This window comes from Psammomys obesus, unplaced genomic scaffold, assembly GCF_907164565.1.
Source record: "Psammomys obesus unplaced genomic scaffold, mPsaObe1.curated_primary_1811, whole genome shotgun sequence".
Lineage (NCBI taxonomy): Eukaryota > Metazoa > Chordata > Mammalia > Rodentia > Muridae > Psammomys > Psammomys obesus.
Window position 1 is genome coordinate 3,822,464 of NW_026592481.1, and position 22,461 is coordinate 3,844,924.

At 39.0% G+C, this 22,461-nt stretch overlaps 1 pseudogene; it reads right to left on the reverse strand.

Moving 5' to 3' along the window:
* The window catches only part of LOC129681443 (ATP synthase F(0) complex subunit C2, mitochondrial-like), a 35,850-nt pseudogene extending 17,682 nt beyond the window's left edge, over window positions 1-18,168 (reverse strand).
* Between the last annotated feature and the right edge of the window lie 4,293 nt (window positions 18,169-22,461).

Consider the following 22,461-nt stretch of genomic DNA (forward strand, 5'->3'; position numbering starts at 1 on the left):
TGTGACACAATACTATCTGCAATTAAGGAGGTAAGTCTGTAACATTTAAACAAACCTAAACTTCTACTAGGAAAGGAGATCCAGTTTATACACTCGGAGGTAAAGATGTGGGTTCTGGCACTTGAACCTGGATCCTCTGGAGGAGCACTCGGTGCTTTTAACCCCCGAGCCATTGTTTTAGCCTCTTAGATGAGTAAACCGTCATACAACTTCTATAAACATATATGAAGTCCTTTCTGCTAAGAAGATCTCAATTACTAGGCACAATTCTTCATGCTTGGCCAACTGGAGGCTTCACGTTAATCTTATGGTTTAGTTTTATTAAAGTATTTTACACATTTTATATCTACTTTATTCCGTAATCTTTCTTTTTGGTTTATGTAAAATGTAAGTTTTTACTTGTAAGCTCACTCAAATAGTACAGAACATATTTTTGTTTTAAAAAATGAACAAAACATTAAGTAATGATAGGGTCTGTAGTGTTCGGTCTGCTTGAAAGATGTTTCACTCTTTGTTCAACTGTTAGCATGTTGGTTTGTGATGAGTTAAGGAAGAGATCCTCTAAGTGTTTATTACATAAATGATGAATGACAATTAGAATTAGTACCAAGAATGCAAACAATTAATTTGAACTGTAAAGAATACTATGATTAGGCAGTGGTGGCACATGCATTTAATACCAGCACTCTGGAGTCCGAGGCAGAGAAGCAGATGGATCTCTGTGAATTTAAGGCCAGCCTGGTGTACACAGCAAGTCCCAGGACAGCCACCGATACACGGAAAAACACTGTCTGAAAAACTATCACCACCACCATCATCAACATCAACAAAAACAAAATGGAAAGAAAGAAAAGGCTGCTATAAGCATCTTTTTTTTTTTTAATTCACTTTATATCCCTATCCCTCCCTTCTCTCCTCTTGGTCTTATCCTCCCTGTCTCTTCCCCTATACCCTCTCCTATACTCCTTAGAAATGGGGAGTTCCCTCACAAACCCACCCCAACACATCAAGTCACATCAGGACTGAGAACATCTTCTTCCACTGAGGCTGGGCAAGACAGCCCCACCAGAGGGAAGTGATCAAAAAAGCAGGCAACAGAGTCCACGTCAGAGTCAGCCTCTATTCCCCTTACTAGAGAACCCAAATGAGGACTAAGCTGCCCATGTGTAGAGGGTCTAGGTCCAGTTCATGTGTGGTCCTTGATTGTTACTTCAGTTTCCATTTGCCCCCATGGGCCTTGGATAGTTGACACTTTTCATGTTCTAATGGAGTTCTTGTCCTCTCTGGGTCCTTCTATCCTTCCTCCCCCTTTTCCACAAGGCTCCCCACAATCTGCCTAATGTTGTGGCTGTGAGTCTCTGCATCTGTTTCAGTCCGCTGCCGGGTGGAACCTCTCAGAGGACAGGGTGGAGCCTCTCAGAGGACGGTTACATTAGGCTCCTATATGCAAGCATAGCAGGGTATCATTAATAGGGTCAGGGGTTGCCTCTCTCCCTTGGGGTTGGTCCGAGTTTGGGCCAGGCATCAGATACACATTACCTCTATATAGTTTTAATTTTATCCCTATACATCTTGTAGGGAGGATAAATTTTGGTCCAAAGTTTTTATGGGTGGTTTTGTGTTCCTATCCTTCCATTAGAACTCCTGTCTGGCTAGAAAGTGACCCTTTCAGTCTCCATGACCTCTGCTAGTAGGATTCTTAGCTAGAGTCACCCACAATCCCTTCAAGAAGCCCACAGTGTTGTAGGACTCCGGTTGTCTCAGCAGCTCCCCTGTTCTCAGTTTATCTGCAAACCCTCTGACCTCCCACCAGCATTTTTTTCTATATCTTATCCCACCTTCGTTTCCCTCCATATTCCTTCTCTTTCCCTGTTCCCTCTCTTCAACCACTGTCACTGTCTATTCTATTCTCTCTTCTTAATGAGGTTCAAACATTCTCCCTTGAGCCCTCCTTATTACTTAGCTTCTTGGGGTCTGTGAATTATAGTATAGTTATCATTTAATGTATGGCTAATATCCACTTATAAGTGAATGCATAACATGTGTGTCTTTCTGGGTTACCTCACTGAGGATGGTTTTCTTTTTAGTTCTACCAATTTTCCTGCAAAATTCATGATTTCCTTGTTGTTAATAGCTGTATTGTATTCATTGTGTATTCCATTTCCTTACCCACTTTTCAGTTGACGGGCATCTGGATTGTTTACAGCTGCCATGGATATTTCTTATCTTCAATAAATTGGTGTACTTTCTGAAATTAACTCATTCTAATACATAAAATATAAGTTAGTTAGTGAAAAAGAACTCTAGCTGGGATACATTTCTCCACGAACATCATAACTTTGAGATACCCAGTGAATTCAGAGATGAATTCAAGAGCAAGTGGTTTATATGAATGATTCCTTCATTCTTTCCTTTATGTGGGGCTAAGGATGTCTTTCTCAGTGGAAGCAGCAGTATGTTTAAAGTACTGTTAGCTATTAGATGGCACATTCAATACTGAAATGCTAAGCTGCATTTTCATGGATTTATAATTACAGGCTATACTAGAGAGATGAAAGAGTAAATGGCATGGTCTAAATTGGAGTTTGTCATCAGCTATGCCTTACCAAGCACACCAGCATATTTATTGCTATAGTTACTATCATAACATGGTGGTTTCTTGTCTACGATTGAACTCTTGATGAAAAATTTGTTTCTTATTACCTTGGAGACAAGAAGAATGCTCAACATGGTATTAATGATGACTGTTTATTTGTTAACTTGGTAAATGAGTGAGTGATTATCTAAGAGTGGAAGATATGTTTTTAGAAAGCCATAATTTATTATGGAATTTGTTGAATACTCTAAGAGAAATTTAACAGCAAGCTATTGGGAAAGGGTAAATGAGCTGAGACTTGTAGATTGGACAGGGTTTAACAAGCAAAAGTATCATCCTATGCTGTGGGTAAAGCATGAACAAATATAATATATACACCCAGGAGACATTTGTAGTTGGCACAAATTACAAATCGATCCAAATGGTTAGGAAATACCAAAATGTTTTCAGGAAAATGCATTGCTTTTAACATGTCCTTAGAAATTAGAGAATAAAAAATTTTATAGTGTGAATTAACTAATTTTAAGTAGGACGAACTTATTCTTTTAACCAGTACATTCTTATTTTTGCAGATATCAGCTGTCAATAACTTTATTAATGAATACAGATGACTTTTGCTAATGGTACAACATTTAACATCTTCTCTCTAGCCATTCTTTTAAATTTACCTTAAAAATATCTGCTGTTTCAGTGTTCATGAAAAAAAAAGAAAGGACTGTAGAGTCATGTCTAATTAATGGACAGAGAAATTACTAGCTATGGAATATTGAGCTCACTGCTTACCACTCACCATGACCTCATAACTACAGAGACCAGTGTGCCTAGTCCAAAATATTGTTGCAAAGATTAAATAATGTATATGGAAATATTTTAGCAATTATAAAGCAACATGCAGATACCATATAGAGACTTTGGAAACATACCAACAACAGTTCATTTCTTCATGTATAAGAGAAAATGTAGGCTGAATTAATGTAGTAGATTGAAGAAGTTCCAATGGATCTGAGTATCATTAAGGAAATATTTTTAAAATTTATTTTATTTTTATTACCTACAGCTTATTCACTTTGTATGCCAGCAGTAGACCCCTCCCCAACTCCTCCCAGTCCTACCCTCCCTCCCTCCTCCTTCTTCTTCTTCTAGTCCAATGATAGGGGAGGTCCTCCTCCCCTTCCATCTGACCCTAGTCTATCAGGTCTCATTAAGAAAGGTTTCTTTGTCTTCCTCTGTGGAATGGAAAGGCTGCTCCCCACTCAGGTGGAGGTGATCAAAGAGCCAGTCCATGAGTTCGTGTCAGAGATTGTCCCTGTTCCTATTATTGGGGAACCATCTTGGACTGTGAGCTGCCATGGGCTATTTCTGTACGGTGGTTCTAAGTAATCTCCATACATGGTCCTTGTTTTGAGTATCAGTCTCAGAAAAGACCCCTATGCCCAGATTTTTTTGGTTCTATTGATCTCCTTGTAGAGTTCCAGTCACCTCTGGGTCTTTCTATCTCCCTCTTCTTTCATAAGATTCCCTGCACTCTGCCCCAAGTTTGGCTATAAGTCTCAGCATGTTTTGATACCCTACTGAGTAGAGTCTTTCAGAGACCCTCTGTGATAGGCTCCTGTCTTGCTCCCTGTTTTCTCCTCCTTCTGATATCCATCCTGTTTGCCTTTCTGAATGAAGATTGAGCTTCTTACCCAGGCTGCCCCTTGATTAGCTACCTTGGTGTACAGATTTTAGTGTGATTATCCTATAGTATATGCCTAATATATACTTATAAGTGAGTATATAGCATGTGTATCTTTCTGCTTCTAAGATGCCTCACTCAGGATGATCTTTTCTAGATCCCACCATTTGCCTGCAAATTTCATGATTTCCTTGTTTTTAATTACTGAGTAGTATTCCATAGTGTAAATGTACCACAATTTCTGTATCCATCCTTCATTGAGGGACATCTGTGTTGTTTCCAGCTTCTGGCTATTATAAATAAAGCTGCTACAAACTTAGTTGAGCAAGTTTCCTTGTATTATACTTGAGCATATTTTGGATACATGCCTAGGAGTGGTATAGCTGGATCTTGAGGTAACACTATTCCGAATTGAGAAAGCCCCAAACTGATTTCCAAAGTGGATGTACAAGTTTACATTCCCACCAGCAGTGGAGAAAGGTCTTCTCCAGCATGTGTTCTTATTTGCGTTATTGATCTTAGCCATTCTGATTGATGTAAGGTGAAATCTCAGGGTTGTTTTGATTTGCATTTCCCTGATGATTAAGGACATTGAGCAAATATTTTTTTTAAGTGTTTCTCTGCCATTTGATATTCCTCTATTGAAAATTCTCTGTTTAGCTCTGTGCCCCATTTTTTCATTGGATTATTTGATTTGCTGCTGTTTAACTTCTTGAGTTCTTTATATATTCTGGATATTAGCCTTATGTCAGATAAAGGGTTTGTTAAAGATCTATTCTCAATCTATAGGCTGTTGTTTTGTTCTGACAACTGTGTCCTTTGTTTTATAGAAGCTTTTCAGTTTCATGAGGTCCCACTTACAGATTGTTGATCTTTTTCCCTTTTTTATTTTATTTTTTAATTTTAATTTTTATTAATTACAGTTTATTCACTTTGTATCCCCCCTGTAGCTCCCTCCCTCCTCCCTTACCAGTCCCACCCTACTTCCTCTTCTCCCCTCATGCCCCACCTCAAGTACACTGATAGGGAAGATCTTCCTCTCCTTCTTTCTGACCCTAGTCTATCAGGTCACATGAGGACTGGCTGCATTGTCTTCCTCTGTGGCCTGGTAAGGCTATTCCCCCCTTAGGGGGAGGTGATCAAAGAACAGGCCAATCAGTTCATGTCAGAAGCAGTCCCTGTTCCCATTACTTTGGAACCCACTTGGACACTGAACTGCCATGGGCTACATCTGTGCAGGGGTTCTAGGATGTCTCCATGAATGGTTCTTGGTTGGAGTATCAGTCTCAGAAAAGATCCATGTGCTCAGAATTTTTGGTTCTGTTGCTTTCTTTGTGGAGCTCCTCTTCTCTCCAGGTCTTACTATCTCCCCCTTCTTTTATAAGATTCCCTGAACTCTACCCAAAGTTTGCCTATAAATCTCAGCATCTGCCTTGATACCCTGCAGGGGTAGAGGACCTCTGAGGTAGGCTCCTCTCCTGATCTTAGAGCCTGTGTTGTTGGTGTTCTGTTCAGGAAGTTGTCTCCTGTGCCAGTGAGTTCCAGGCTCTTCCCCACTTTTTCTTATAACAGGATTAGTGTGTCTGGTTTTATGTTAAGGTCTTGGATCCACTAGAAATTTAGTTTTGTGCAGGGTGATGAATATGGATCTATTTTCGTTTTTCTACATGCAGATATACAGTTAGACTAGCACCATTTGTTAAAGATTTTATCTTTTTTCCCATTGTGTGGTTTTTGCATTTTTGTCAAAAATCAGTTGGCAATGAGTGTGTGGGTTTATTTCTGGATTTTCTATTCAATTCTATTGCTCCACCTACCTGTTTCTATACCAGTACCATGCAGTTTTTATTACTGTTGCTCTGAAGTACAGCTTGAGATGAGGGATGGAGACACCTCCAGAAGATCTTTTATTGTAGGGGATTGTTTTATCTATTCTGGGTGTGTTGTTATCCCATATGATATTGAGGATTTTTCTTTCAAGGTCTGTAAAGAATTGTGTTTGTAATTTGATGGTAATTGTATTGAATCTGTAGATTGCTTGTAGTCTATTGGTTATGCTTACTCCTGTAGTTCCTGTTTTCTTCCCTAAGTTCTTCCTCTCCATGTTTTCTCCGTTTGTGTTTTCTTTAATTTTTCCAATTCTATCTTCAGATCTTGAGACATTTTGTTGATTCCTTCACCTGTCTGACTGTATTTTCCTTCAATTCCTTCTGCTGTTTCTTTAAACATTCCTCTGTTTCTTTTATTTCTTTCAGTGATTTAATTATTTCCTCTCTAAAGGCCACAAACTGTTTGGCTGCGTCTTTCCATATTTTTTTTACAGATGGCCATAATCTGTCTTTATCTTCTTGTATTTCTCTAAGGATGGCCATAATCTGTTTGACTTTATCTCTCTCTAATCCTTTATGCATTTTATTTGTTTCCTGTATTATCATCTTCATAAGCATAGATTAAGGTCATCTTCTTGAATTTCATTTATGCTGGGGTGTCCAGGGCTTCTTGCCCCTGGATAACTGGGTTCTGGAGATGCCATATTGCTCTGTCTTTTGTTCATTGAGATTTTGTGCTGGCCTTTACCCACTGGGCTATCTTAGGTGTTGCCTGTTAGTTTCTGGTGCTTCCTGGAATCCTGGAGAATCCCCTTGGCAGGAAGATGATTTTTTTTTCTGTAGGAAGCCTCTTCATCTTTTTGTGTATGGCCACTGATTGGCATGTGTTTCTCAGGAATTTCCACAGCTCACCTAAGCCATATAGACCTGAGTGGTAACTGTAGTGTTTGTTAGCCAGGGGGCTCTCCTCTCACCTGGAGAAGTCCTGGAAACCCTGCTGCTTGGTTTCTTGCTCTGTATTTAGTGAGTTGCTGCTGTTGCTCTTATACTGTTTTCTAGCCACAGCCCTCTTGAAGAACCTGGGAGCCCCACAGTTTGGTCACTTTAGTTAGGGATAACTGGTTGCCCCTTGGAGCAGCATATGCAGGCTGATCTCAGGAATCCCAGGCTTCTGCAATTCTGAGGTTGGAGCTTTGTGCTCCAGTACCCAAGCTCTAACCAGTGGAAAGTGAGGGCAGCATTCAGGTGTGCTTTTGGAGGCTAGAGCCTGGATCCTGTGGGGACCCAGAAATTTTTTTGGAGCCAGGTGTCCTGAAGTCAAACCAGATGTTCTCCCTCCCCCCCGTAGTTAGGTATCCTCCCAACAGGGAGACGCAGTACATGGTGTTTTGGGGTCCACAGTTTTGTCTGTGGTGGTGCAAAGAGCATGCACAAAGGTACAGGCTAGTGGTGGCTCCAAGCTGGTGACTGGGCGCCTGCAGGAACCTGGGAACTTTTCCTGAGAACTTTTCCGTGTGTGTGTGTGTGGGGGGGTTGTTGCTGAGTGCTCTAAGCTTGAACCTGCTGTTTCCCTCATTGTGGGATTTTTCTCCCAATAGGGAAACCCAGTTTCTGGTGCCTTGGGGCCCAAAGTTCTGTCTGGGACTCTGAGTTGGGCATGCAGCAGGTCTTTGGCCTGGAGTCTGTGTACCCTCCTGTCACTGGGACCATTTCCAGGGATTGACTGAGTGACCTGAGGGCATTCCTACTTGCTTCCTTCACGGTGGGGTTTTCTTGCAAGTGGAAATGCCAGTCTCTGTTGTTTTGGTGGCCACAGTTCAGCCTGGAAGGTGAACAGAACACACATGTGGCTCTGGGCAGGTGACCAAGTGCCTGCTGGGACGCGGGAACTCTTCCTGGTTTTAACTGGGTGACTTGAGAATGGACCCGATTGCTTCTCACACCCTGGGGTTTTCTCTCACCTAGAAAACACAATCATTGGTGTTTTAGGGCCCAGAGTTCAGTCTCATGGTCGCTGTGCCAACACTGCTGTCCTGCTCCTCAGACACGGTGTCCTCCTGGCACCGCTATCTTGGATCCCATTTAAGAAATATTGTACAAGGCTTCCTACAATCTGCCCAATGTTTGGCTATGAGTCTTGTTTTTTTGTTTCAATTTGTTGGTGGACAAAGTCTCTTACAGGACAGCCATGCAAGACTCCATTCTGTAAACATAATCATCAATAGTGTTATGGCTTGGCTCTCACAGAGGGGAGGTTGTCTCCCCTTTTCTGAGAAATGGGAGAGTGGGAATAGGAGGATGCAGGAGGAAGAGAGGTCAGGGAACTGGAAGAGAGGAGGAAAGAGGCTACAATTGAGATGTAAAGTGAAGAAATGAATAAAAAAAGAAATAATATTCATCTAGTTCACTGAGCAACAAAATAAACAAAGTTCATAGAACAAGAACACAAAATGTCTTAACTCTTAAGGCTGTATGCCTTAACAGTGATATAGAACACATGCACATGCACTCGCACATATTACCACACATTTTTTTTTTCTTTTTGGTGACTATAGTTTTCATTATTTAAAACAATTTTCAAATTCAAATATACGTTGGTCATCTTCTTCTCCTGCCTTAAGTCAGATCTTACAGATCTTCTCCTCCTCCTTACCCATGCAACTTTGTTTCCCAACAAACAAACAAATAAACAAACGAAAACCCTATACAGATGCCCCACAATAAAACAAAGGGTATGCTCAACTATGTTCATAACAGCTTTATTTGTAATAACCAGAATCTGGTAACAACCTAGATGTCACTCAAATGAAGAATGGATAAAGAAACTGTGCAACATTTTACACAATGAAATACTACTCAGCCATTAAAAGCAAAGTAATCATGAAATTTGTAGGCAAGTAGATGGAACTAGAAAAGATTAGATTGTGTGAGGTAACAGAGACCCAGAAAGATGTACATGGTATGTACTCACTTACAAGTGGATTTCAGTCATATAGTGCAGGATAGACATACTACAATGCACAGACCATAAGAAGATAAGCAACATGAGGGACTCAAGGGAGGATACATAAATCTCACCCAGAAGGGGAAATAAAATAGATAGTGGTAGTGGTTGAAGAGTGGGAACAAGGTAGAAGAGGGAACACATAGAGAAATAAAGGTAGAGATTGGGCCTGGGGAGAGCAGGTGTGAAAGGGTAGAAGGCCTGCAAAGAAAAGAGAAATGGAGGGTGGGGGCATCTTTATGACAAACCACAGACCTAAGGCAGAATAGGTCTCTGGGAGGCTATGAGGGGAACTCTAGCTAAGACTCCTAGTACCAGGGGCCATGGAGACCAAAGAGGATATCCCTTAACTAATCACGACTCCTAGGGACCAGGGAGAACACCAACCCACCCACAAAAACTTTGATTCAAAACTTACCCTGCCTATAAAACCTTTAGGGACAAAGACAGAACACACAGAGTGGAGATTGAGGGACTGTCCAACCAATATCAGGGCCAACCCTAAGATCCATTCCATGGAAGAAAGCTAACCCTTAACAGTATTAACAATACTCTGCTATATTCAGAATTTAACTCTGAGAGGCAACACCTTGCAATGGTTCGAAAAAGATACTGCGACTCACAGCCAAACATTGACGAAGCATAAGGAGTCTATTTGAAAAGAGGGGCAAGGGACAATAAAGGGCCCTAGAGATGACAAGAGCTCCACAAGGAGATCAACAGAGGCAATTAACCAGAGTCCAGAGGGTCCTATGACGTCTGTAGCTCCAACCAAGGACCATTCATGGACTGGATCTAGGTTCTCTACATATATAAATCTGATGGGCAACTCAGGCTTCATTTGAGGCCCCTAGTGAGGGGAGTTGGGGATATATCTGACATGAACTGTGTTGCCTAATTTCTGACAACTTCTCCCTGATGGGAATGCCCTATCAGGCCACAGGGAAAAAAAGACTAACTCAGTCCTCAGGTGACTAGATGAGAGGGAGGGCTCCCATACTCTGAGGAATACTGTGGGGGGCATGCAGGAAGGAGGGTGGGAATGGGAGGAGAGAAGGGAGGGGCTTATATCCAGGTTGTAAACTGAATAAACTAATTATTAATTAAACAACCTAATACCACAATCCCCCCAAAACAATAAAAAAAAAATAAAAATACAACCCAAAATAAAAAAAACCTACAAAACAAATTGCAACTAACTGTAACCAAATAAAAGCACACACACACACACACACACACACACACACACACACACACACTAACAAAACAAAAATAAAACATTTGGAGTCAATTATACTTTGGTCATCCTTACTAAACATGAGGCCTGTTCTTGTTAGTGATATATACAGTGTTACTCTGTTGGAGAAAACTAATTTTCCTATTCCTAGCAGGTAAATGTGAAAGATCAGTTGTTAATCTTTACTGTCATGGCTATGTTTTCATTCATCCATTCATTATTTTATTATATATAATAAAATAAAATAATATAAAACAAAACACATTGAATTTGGACAAGACCAACAAAAGGAAGAGTCCAAGAGAAGGCACAAGAATCAGAGACCCACTGTTTGCACACTCAGGAATCTTATAAAAACACTAAACTGAGAGGACATCCCCTATCAGTGGACTAGAGGAAGGATATGGAGGGGGAAGAAGAAGGAAAGGTAGAATAGGGAGGAAAGGGGAGGGGGCTACAACTGGGATATAAAGTGAATAAATTGTAATAAATAATAATAATGAAAAAAATTAAAAACCACTAAACTGGAAGCAGTAATATAAGGGCAGAGGACCTGGTGCATATCTGTGTAGGTCCTGTGCATGCTCCTTCAGTCTCTATGAGTTCATATGAGCTTTGATCATGTTGATTTAGAGGGCTTTGTTTTCTTAGAGTCCTTCATGCCCTCTGGCTCTAATGTTCTTCCCATTTCTGCTTCTGTGGTATTCCCTTATCTCTTAGAGGAAAGATTTGATGGAGACATCCCAGATAGGGCTGAGTGTTCCAATGTCTGTCATTCTCTGCATAATTTCTGGCTGTGACTCTCTATATTTGTTCCCATCTGCTATGTGGGGAAGCATCTTTGCCAATAGATGACCAAGGCACTGATCTATGAGTACATCAGAATATCATTAGGAGTTGTTTTATTCCTACTTTTTTTTTCAGTATTATTTGTTTTTACCCTAGGTCCCTGGGCTATCTAGTGTTAAGTTCGTGGTCACTCAAGCAGTGTTAGGTATGGGTGGAATGGCACTTAAGTCAAATCAGTTATTAGTTGGTTAATCCCACAAGCTTTGTGCCACCACTGCACTAGCATATCTTGAAGGGAGCGTATCATTTTGATAAAGGGTTTGTGGATAGCTTGGTGTTTACTTTTGAGCATTTACAGAGTACCTTCCTGTACCAAAGTCACTGAAATGGAGGGGTGAAGGCTTTATTTAGACACAGATTCAACACCCCCGTGTTCAATGAGTTGTATAGGTGTTGTCTTCACCAATGGGGCCTTGATGTCAGTTTGTGGAGAGTAACCTTTAGTCTTGGCAATAGCGTGGGTATTGGGGGATTCCTGTGGAACCCCTTTATCTAACAATTCAATTAGATGTAACCCAATCCCAATAGTGAAAGCTTTGACAAAATTATGTCCATTTGGACACTGTATTTCCCATTATTTGTTAATTTCATTTAGAACACTTTCATTTATGAATATATTTTAGTAAGATTCTACTGTATTAGGTTTGCATACTATCCCTCAAATGCCCCCTAATATAGCTCTCTCCCTGTGTTTTCTCCTGTAACAACTCCCCTTACCCCACTTGATCTTCCCATTCCTGGCCCCCATCTATCCATAGCTATATTTTCTATTTCTCTTTTCTATTGAAACCTAAATGTTCCCTCTGTCCCCTTACTCTATGCCTGCCTTTTGTGGTTTTATGGATTGTAGCTTTGTCATTTTAATCCACACCATATGCATCTTTCTGAGTTTGTGATACCTCTCTCAAGATGTTTTTTTCTAGCATGATCCACTTGCCTGAATATTTTATTATGTAATTTTTAAATGACTAAGTAATACTCCATTGTGTAAATTACCATATTTTCTTTATCCAGTTTTTTTTTTATGTTGAGGGCTATGTAGCTTGTTTCCAATTACTGGCTATTATGAATGGAGCATCAATGAACATGGTTGAGCAAATATCGCTGTGGTAGGATGAAGCATCCTTTGAGTATATGCCATGTCTTAGGGATTACATTGATGTGAAAAGACACTAGACAACTCGTATAAAGAAAAACATTTAATTAGATATGGCATACAGTTTCAGAGTTTTAGTCCATTATCATCATGGCAGTGTTCAGGCAGACATGGTGCTGGAGGTGCAGAGAGTGCTACATTTGATCTTCAGGCAGCAGAAGGAGACTATGTCACTGGACATATCTTGAGAATAGGAGACCTCAAAGCCCACCTCCACAGTGACACACTTCCTCCAACAAGGCCACACTTACTCTAACAATGCCATACCTCCTAATATTGCCACTTCCTATGGTCAAGCATTCAAACACATGAATGAATGTATAAGCCATACCTTTTCAAACCACCACAACTGGATCTTGTGGTAGATCAATCCTCATCTTCCTGAGGAATCACCACACTGATTTCATAGTGGCTGTATGAACTTGCACTCCTACCAACAATATATGAGTGTTCCTTTTACTCCTTATCCTTGCCAGTAGAAGTTGTTACTTGTTTTGTTGATCTTAGATATTTTGACAGGAGTAAGATCATATGTCAGTGTAGTTTTGATTTGTATTTCCCTGATGGCTAATGATAGCTGCCCTCAAATTTTAGTTGGCTTATTTACTTTCTTGATGTCTAGTTTTTTTTTTCTTTTTTGAGTTATTTATATTACTTTTGATACTAGCCCTCTATTGGATGTACAATTGTTAAAAAAAAAAAACTTACTATTCTGTAGGCTCCTTTTTTGTTTGAGTGACAGTGTCTTACTTTACAGAAGCTTTTCATTTTCATGATGTCTCATTTATTCATTGCTTATCTCAGTACCTGTGTTAAGCAGCATTCTGTTCAGAAAGTTTTTTTTTTTCCTATGCCAATAAGTTCAAGGCCATTCTTTGCTTTTTCTTCTATTAGGTGTGATTTTTATGTTGAAGTCTTTGTTTCATTTGAAGTTGACTTTTGTGAAAGATGGTAAATACAAATCTATTTCTATTATTCTACATCCAAGTATACAGTTTGAACAACACCGATATTTGAAAATGTAGTCTTATTTCTAGTAATACACATATATTTCTTAAAGTGAGACTATATTTCAGTGAATTTCTTTCATCTGTTCATTTAGCAACAAAAACTTGTTCTTTGATGTTTTTGCCAGTGTTTATGCAAATTATTCTCAGTGTTAACATATCTAGAGAAGTAGACACCATCTTTCATATGTCTTTCAACAGTTGCACAAGGTAGAAATTGTGATTAAAGATGATTTTTCCTGTGACAGACTATCATTTTGCTTGGAAATATGATACTAAGGATGTTTGGAAGCCATCTAGGCTGGATATTTTATCTTGAAGGCTAGTGACGAACATGGGTTTGGGGAAAATATTGGTTTATTGCACAAAATGGCATCTACAAAGAAGAGTTCAGCCTCAAGGATACAAAACATAAAAGAAACAAATTCATATAGAAAAGAGGGAAGAGTGGCTTAACTCCATTCTCACAGTAGCTCTCTCCCTGTATTGTTGCTTTTTTCAGTGATTCAAGATATGGAACTGTTATGCCTGAGCTTAGAGGACCCCAAATACTACCAAGGAACCAATTTTGATGCAAATGCAGTAGGTTTTCTATTACAAGCTTGATCTTGGGCCCACACCCTCATTGATACATAGATTGAGAGTAAAGTCCAGAGCTCAGGAGGAGGAGGGTCATTTATAGGTCTGATTCCCAGCATGCCCAAAGCAGGGGAATTCCAACCTGGCAAGTGTCTATTGGTTGAAATACAAAAGAGCATGTTGCATTTTAAACTGATTGACTGTGGGAAAGCACCAAAACCATTATTGGTCTTGCTTCCTTTGTTTCACTGTCACTAGGAGTGAGTGGTGATTTGGGCCAGTTTCCTAGCAACTGTATCTCTAGTGGGCAGGAAAGAATGCAGTAAGGCTGGTTCCTTCCTAGAGGTGGCTGGACATGTATCCATGTGTCTGGCCTTTGTTCAGGCTTGTGTGTTAAACTTTAATCCAATAGCCCAAAAAAACTAATTTTTAACTCTTTGGTCTCTCATTTCCTCCATGCCATGATAATTTGAAGACCCAATCATGGATCTTCCAGATATAGGCCCATTGTCTTCCAGATTTATCTTTCCATAATGGGATCTGAGTACCCTTAACTGCATCAATCCCAAGCATTCCTTCATGAAAACCATCAAGCAATTTAAAATACAAAAGTAAAAATCAAAAGTAAAAGTAAATCAAAATAAGCAGGGGTCCCATCAGGGTGGATATAAGGGTAGTAAGCCAAAGAGAAATATCAAACCAGGATTTAAACCATCGTCTGGAATCCTGTCTCTCTTTCCAGCATCTCTCCAGGCTTTTTGTTATTCTTGCTAAGGATTTTGTAATCATTCCTGAGTGGGTTTATATTCCGAGGGCTGCACATAGCCTACCCTGCTGTAAAAACAACAGATCCAAACCCCTTCTGTTTTGCAACACTACTTCTGCCAGGGAATCAACATTTTTTTCTAAGTCGATGATTTGAGATCTCAAGGCATTGACTATCTTTATCAATATCTGCCTTCCAGCTGTTATAATTCTGGATTTGTACAACAAGTTCCTATTCCAGCTAAGCAGGTCCCTGAGACAATAGATAATGTCAGCAAGCTCCTTTTGACTTAGCATTTCAGCCTGATAATTAGGATAAAGGCTGATAAATCTTTTTTCTGTAATTTCTTCTGGCTGATATTGGAGCACATACATTGGGGACCCAGGAAGACTGAAAGGCTAGTTAAAAGCTAGGAAATAGGACACCATCTAATTAGCGATCCACTTGAAGACAGAGCCATCACATCTACTGGAATGGTTTACTTCAGCTTTCAGCAAGTCCAGATTTCAGCTTGCATTCTCATAGCTGATCCCTGAATGGAGTCTGTCAACCAGGCCCCATCTGAGACAAATCTGCAGAGACAAATTGAGACTGAGACTGAAGTTAAAATTTGTCTAGTACATGAGGAAATTGAGGAATCACAAGACCAAGGAAAAAAAAATTATCTGAGGTCTGTTTGAGATATGTCAGATCCAGGTCTTATGACTTTTTGATTTCCTGAAACTCATATGAATTTTACTTTCAAAAGGAAGTATATTAATATCACCATTGTATTGAGATACATACTTTAGAAAAAGTAGGAAACAATTGTCTGCAAGACAGAAGGAATAGACTCATGCCCTTAAAACCTAGTATAAACTATGGCTTTTGGGTCGGAGATATACATATTACACAGAATGATGAGAAGCACCTTTAAGTCTATCTCCAGAAGACAACCAAAGGGAAATTAATATCTCAACCTTGTGACTGGATAATAAGCAGTCAGTGCTCCATCAGCTTATTAAAACTCTACTGATCAATGTCTTAACTCTGAACCTTTGAAATTACATAACAACATAAGCACAACAATAAGTACAGTGGAGGAGAAATCTGAACTATCTCCCATTTTTAATATGCCTTAAATTATTTTTTGTATCATTAAAAATTGCATCCACATACCTTAAAACACCTACTTAGACCCACATTTTACAACTTGCATTTAACAACTTTGAAACATCTTCCTAGAGCCTCAACATTTTTAGATCTTTATAACTTAACCTTTCATAGACTTAGACCTTACATAACCTTTACATCTTTTTTATAAAGTTATTCACCATAAGACATGGGCAATTAACATGAAGTCTGTGAGCAAGGCAAAAGGCAAATATGTTTGCCTTGTTAAATAAGAGATCTAGTAGTTAGTAGTTCTAACTAGCTAATGAATTGACTAATGAACAAACAGTGGATATAACTGTTGCTCTTTGGATGCAAAGTTACCATTAGCTTAGCTTAGCCATCAATGTGATCAGAGACCTGAGAAGGATAAAGTATAAGTCAAACGAATTTTTGTACCAATCAAAATGACAGAGATGACTAGTCAGTCCACCACCTAGGCAGTTGTCCCTGGTTCCTGTGGTCTCACAGCATCATGAGCAGAGACAGGCTGGCCATCAGTCACAGAAGATGAGAGACTGTAAGAAAAAGAACATGAGAGACTGATGTCACCTTGTCTTCAACAACATGAAACAGTGACTCTCCAGGTGTCCACAGTTTAGGCTGGGCCCTAGAGGGTGGCCATTTTGTGCAGTCTTGCCCACTGGTTAGCATACCACAAGCCAGAGTTGAAGTCATTTGTCATTGTACCCAAATCTTCTCAGAGACCTTGGGGAGCTCCTGCCAGAATTTTGGGACTCTGTCATAAAACCTACATACATTAGACATATTCATCAAATCTGACAAACTTGAGGGCTAACATAATTGAGTTAATCTTTGTCTGTTTTAGTTATCTACTCTAAACTGCATCCTGTAAAACAATATTATAATCTCTAATTCTAGCACATTCTGTAAGTAAGTATTTTAGGACCATATCTATTTCAAGTTGATCCACACAGGTAAACTTTGTACTTACCCATCCTAGGCTTACAGGCAAACTTTGTAGTTATTCATCCTAGGCTTAACCTTGGAAACATAAACAAGAGACTAAGTAAAGCTCAATCTTGTAACCAACTGCAGTTTTTAACACAACTTTAAATACATTTCTGAACTAAAATCAAAGCAAAATTTTCCATCAGATATAGTTCATAGAGGGGCTGGCAAATCTTGCTGATCCTACCATATTGTATTAAAATTGAACAGCACAAAGCTTAAAGGACATAAGTTGCACTTAACAATGAACAGGAAAATAAACACAGCTGGCAGCCCTCAACAAAGATGGCAGTAAAACCAGGGCTCCATCCTCTATATACCTGAACCAACATGGCCACCAGCCTCATGTTGTTACAGGCTGGGTGGGCAATTTAAAATACAACCATTACGTGTTGATGTTGTTGCTGTCTTCCATGGCATAGCACTGTGGAGTAGAGCATTTACAGTTTCCTGTCACCAAGTTCTATCATTGTAATCAAATAAGGTTTAGAACCCACTACACAATAGAACAGTATAGAACAATTTTAAACTGTACTTGAACTATTCTGGCCATATCAAACATGGCCAGAAAGAAACAGCACTAATCGATTTATGCAAGGACTGGGAGCCAGGCTTATACTTCGAATCAGCCTGTTAATCTCAATAGACCTTTGCAAACTAAGGCTGAATCATGAATACAGCATGCTGCAAAAACACATATAGGGTTCTACCCAACTACACCAGAACTTGGAAGGGTGGTCTGTAGTTCCACCAGAGCAGACCTGAGCAGCAACACACCTGTTGAGCTCTTCCAGATCAAAAGCCAAAGCAACAGCCAAACTCTGCCAGACCAGAGACCAGAGAACAGTGCCAGAGGCTCCAAGCCTGAGGCTCCACGTACTGTAGCCATCCCTTGCAATCTCCTTGCCTCTGTCACCAGGGCCTGTGGAGCATGGGCTAAACCTCCCTGAAATGGATAAGAATTAAGTCTAAGCATTAGGAGTAATTTGTCCCATGTCATCAGTCAGTACCAGTCAAAAAAAAAAAAAAAAAAAAACAACAACAACAACAAAAACAAAAAACAAAAAAACAAAAAACAGGCAGCAACAGACAAGAAAGACATACACAGAGCCAGATTCCTCCTCACAGGCAGCAGAAAACACACACACACACACACACACACACACACACACACACACACACACAGAGAGAGAGAGAGAGAGAGAGAGAGAGAGAGAACAGATCCCAGAACTCCTGCAGCAGAAAAACAGAAAGTAGGACAATGGCAAAGCCTTGTTGCAGGAGCTACCTGCCTTGTCCTCACAGAAAACTTGGTGCTCTATCACCCTTTGCAGATCAGGGTGCATTCGTCCCTTCTGATGAGGTCTGGAAAGTTTTCCAGGTTCCCGGTAGCCCACGGTGGTCCAGCATACCTGCTCTAATTTTTGATATTATGGTCTCTCAGAACAAAGTCCTGATCTGAGCTGCCTTGTTGCTAAAGGAATTTCTAAGAGACAACCGTGAAGGATTCCAACTGCAAAGATATATACATGTGGGAGTAAGAAACATAAACACAAAAGAGCAGAAAAAAAAGTAACAGAACTTCCAGCTGGGACATTAGAGCTGGTTGGTTTGTGTTTCCACAAAATTTTTTCAGCAGAAAGTAGTTCTTAGAATACATAATCCATATGGTGTGTATAAAATAGTCAAAATAGTCTGAAAATGGAGTTCCTCAGAAAAAAACCTCAACTGTTATTTTCATTTGTAAGACCTGGACTCATCTTATATAGATAATGCAAGATGAACTACTTCCATTTCCATTTGAACACAGAATTATTTTGTTTTCATTGCAAAAAGCTCCAGCCAGAGTATTCTAATAAAGTTGCATGCTTAACTCCAGGCATTTTTGAAGTATCTGGTATAACATTTCAGTGTCTTTCTCACAAGAAAAGATATAAAGAGAAGATAGGAAAAAAACAATTGGAGAAGTTACAAACACAAAACACCCAGTAAATCAAAGATACCATGAAAAGACAAAGGAGATGAAAAAGGAGATTCTAGGCTCCAAGGCCGAGAAAATGATTTTGAGATGATCATTGAAGAAAATTTCCCCAAACATAAGAAAGAGATGCCCATAAAGATATAAGAGGCCTACAGAATATCAAATAGACTAGATCAGAAAAGAAACTCCTCCCACCACATAATAATCAAAACACTAAATCTAGAGAACAAAGAAAAAATATTAAAAGCAGCGAGGGATAAAGGCCAAGTAACATATAAAGGCAAACCTATCAGAATCACACCAGACTTCTCAACAGAGACTATGAAAGCCAGAAGGACCTGGACAGATATCATGCAAAAGATTAGAGCTCACAGATGCCAACCCAGACTATTATATCCAGCAAAACTTTCAATCAACATAGACGGAGAAAACTAAACATTCCATGACAGAACTAAATTTAAACAATATCTACATAGCAACAGAGTCCTACGGAAGATACTACAAGAAAAATATCAACCCAAGGAGATCAATCCCACCCAAGAAAACACAGGATAAAGACACCATCACAACAAAAATATCAAAAGAAAAGAAACACACAAACACGTAAGCACAACCAACTCCACAATAGAAGGAACTAATAATCATTGGTCACCATTATCTATTAACATCAATGGTCTCATCTCTCCAATAAAAAGATACAGACTAACAGATTGGTTGCAGAAACAGGATCCAACATTGTGCTGCATTCAAGAAACCCACCTCTGCTACAAATATAGACACCACCTCAGAGTAAAGGGCTGAAAAAAGGTTTTCTAAACAAATGGACACAAGAAGCAAGCTGGAGTAGACATCCTAATATCTAACAAAATAGACTTTCAACCAAAATTAATCAAAAGAGATGAAGAGGGACACTTCATTGCCATGAAAGGAAAAATCCACCAAAAGGACATCACAATCTTGAACATCTATGCACCAAACACAAGGGCTCCAGCATTTGTCAAAGAAACATTATTAAACCTTAAATTACACATTGATCCCAACACCTTAATAGTGGGAGACTTCAACCCCCCACTCTTGCCAAGGGATAGATCATTGATACAGAAGCTAAACAAAGAAACAATGACTTGAACAGAGGTCATGAATCAAATGGACCTAAATAAATGTCTACAGAACCTTTCACCCAAACGAAAAATCTATACCTTCTTCTCAGCATTTCATGGAACCATTTCTAAAATTGACTATATTATCAGGCACAAAGCAAGCCTCAACAGATACAAGAAGACTGAAGTAATTCCTTGTATCATTTCATACCACCATGGTTTAAAACTAGACATCAACAGTAACAGAAATAACTAAAAGCCTATACACACATGGAAACTGAACTTTCTACTCAATGACAACTAGGTCAGGGAAGAAATAAAAAAAGAAATTAAAAACCTCCTAGAACTTAATGAAAATTAAGGTACAACTTACCATAACTTATGGGACACAACGAAAGTAGTGCTAAGAGGGAAGTTCATAGCACTAAGTGCCTTCATAAAGAATTTTGAAGCATTTCATTCAAGCAGCTTAATGGCACACCTAAAAGCACTAGAAAAAAAAAAAAAGAAGCAGACTCTCCCAAGAGGCATGGGTTGCTGGAAATAATAAAACTCAGGGCTGAAATCAATACATTAGGAACAAAGAGAACAATTCAAAGAATCAAAGAAACCAAGAGTTGAGTCTTTGAGAAAATCAACAAGATAGACAAACCCTTAGCCAAACTAACTAAAACGCAGAGGGACACTGTCCAAATCAACAAGATCACAAATGAAAAGGGGAACATAACAACAGTCACTGAGAAACTCCAAGGAAAAGTTTGGCACTACTTCAAAAGCCTATATGCAACAAAATTTGAAAATGTAAATGAAATGGACAATTTTCTTGATAGATTCCATTTAACAAAGCAGAATCAAGATCACTTAAATAAATTAGTGCTATATCCCCTAAGGAAATTGAAGCTGTCATCAAAAGTCTCCCATTCAAAAAAAGGTCAGGCCCAGACAGTTTCAGCACAAAATTTTATAAAGCCTTCAAAGAAGAGTGAACACCAATAATCTTCAAACTATTCTACAAAACAGAAACAGAAGGAACATTACCAAACTCATTTTAATGAGGCCATAGTCATGTTGATACCTAACCAGCACAAATACTCAGCAAAGAAAGAGAACTTCAGATCAATCTCTCTTAGGAATATTGACACAAAAATACTGACACAAACTGAATCCAAGAATACTTAAAGATATCATCCACCATGACCAAGTAGGCTTCATCCCAGAGATGCAGGGGTGGTTCAACATATGGAAATCCATCAATGTAATCCACCATATAAACAAACTGAAAGAAAAAAACCATCTCCTTAGATGCCAAAAAATCATTTGACAAAATCCAACACCGGTTTATTTTTAAAGTTTTGGAAAAATTGGGGATAAAAGGCACATAACTAAACATAGTAAAAGCAATGTACAGCAAGACTATAGCCAACATCCAGCTAAATGGAGAGAAACTTAAATCAATTCTACTGAAATAAGAGAAAAGGCAAGGCTGCCCACTCTCTCCTTAGCTCTTCAGCATAGTTCTTGAAGTCTTAGCTAGTGCAATAGTACAAATACAGGAGATCAAGGGGATACAAACGGGAAAGTAATAAGTCAAAGTATCACTATTTGCAAATGATATGATAGTATACATGAGTGACCTCAAAAATTCTAACAGAGATCTCCCTCAGCTGATAAACACCTTCAGCAAAGTGGCTGGATACAAATTTAACTCAAAAAGTCTGAAGCCCCCCTGTATACAAAAGAAATTGGGCTGAGAAAGAAATTAGGGAAACAACACCCTTCACAATAACCACAAATAACATAAAGTACCCTGGAGTGACTCTAACTAAGCAAGTAAAAGACCTATATAAAAAAAAACTGAAAGAAGAAATTGAAGAAGATATCAGAAGTTGGAAAGATATCCCATGCCCATTGATCCGTAAGATTAATATAGTTAAAATGGCCATCCTGCCAAAAGCAATCTACAGATTCAATGCAATTCCCATCAAAATACCAATACAACTTTTATACACATTGAAATAATAATTCTCAATTTCATATAGAAAAAAAAAAACCCAGAACAGCTAAAACTATCCTATACATTAAAAGATCTTCTGGAGGTATCTCCATCCCAGATCTCAAGCTGTACTATAGAGCAACAGTAAGAAAAAATGCATTGTACTGGCATAGAAATAGACTGGTGAACCAATGGAATCAAATCAATGACCCAAAAACAAAGCCACACACCTATGGAAACTTAATTTTTGACAAAGAAGCCAAACCATACAATCGAAAAATGACACCATCTTCAACAAATAGTGCTGGTTTACCTGGATGTCTATGTGGAGAAAAAATTTGAATAAACCCATTTTTATCACCTTACACAAAGTTAAAATCCAATTGGATCAATGATCTGAACATAAACCAGAAACACTAAATCTATTAGAAGAAAAAGTGAGGAAGAGCCTTGACCTCATTGGCACAAGAGACAACTTCCTGAACAGAACACCAACAGCACAAGCTCTAAAATCATCAATCAACAAATGGAACCTCATGAAATTGAAAAGCTTCTGTAAAGCAAA